We start from the raw sequence: 704 nt of genomic DNA, 5'->3' as shown, positions 1-704 counted from the left end.
CCTGTTGAGTCAACACTTTGTTCTGAGCCAATATGGCATTCAGAGCATCAATTTTAAGAACTCCTTTCTTCTAAAGTACCCCATTATTCACGGAATTCCTCTCAGAGGTGTACATAAACTGGTTGTTTGCAACCATGTCAATGAGTTCTTGAGCCTCTTCAGGCGTTTTCTTCAGGTGAATAGATCCACCTGCAGAATGGTCTAGTGACATTTTCGAAAACTCAGAGAGACCATAATAGAATATATCCAATATGGTCCATTCTGAAAACATGTCAGATGGACATCTCTTGGTCAGCTGCTTGTATCTTTCCCAAGCTTCATAGAGGGATTCACCATCTTTTTGTTTGAAAATTTGAACATCCACTCTCAGCTTGCTCAGCTTTTGAGGAGGAAAGAATTTATCCAAGAATGCAGTGACAAGCTTATCCCATGAGTCCAGGCTATCCTTGGGTTGTGAATCCAACCATACTCTAGCTCTGTCTCTTACAGCAAAAGGGAAAAGCAAGAGTCTGTAGACTTCAGGATTAACTCCATTTGTCTTTACAGTGTCACAGATCTGCAAGAACTCAGTTAAAAACTGGTAAGGATCTTCAGATGGAAGTCCATAAAACTTGCAGTTTTGTTGCATTAGAGCAACTAGTTGAGGCTTAAGCTCAAAGTTATTGGCTCCAATGGCAGGAATGGAGATGCTTCTTCCATCAAAC

The 704-nt window shown here is 40.8% G+C and overlaps 1 non-coding gene across 1 annotated transcript; it reads left to right on the top strand.

The window, feature by feature from the left end:
- Positions 1-269: 269 nt before the first annotated feature.
- On the top strand, positions 270-373 carry LOC130950784 (small nucleolar RNA R71). The gene has a single exon (XR_009073727.1). It is a non-coding gene; the product is annotated as a small nucleolar RNA R71 (small nucleolar RNA).
- Positions 374-704: the final 331 nt, after the last annotated feature.

This window comes from Arachis stenosperma, chromosome 1 (assembly GCF_014773155.1).
Source record: "Arachis stenosperma cultivar V10309 chromosome 1, arast.V10309.gnm1.PFL2, whole genome shotgun sequence".
In the NCBI taxonomy this organism is placed as follows: domain Eukaryota; kingdom Viridiplantae; phylum Streptophyta; class Magnoliopsida; order Fabales; family Fabaceae; genus Arachis; species Arachis stenosperma.
The sequence above is the reverse complement of the archived record's forward strand: the minus strand, read 5'-3'. Positions and strand labels throughout refer to the sequence as shown.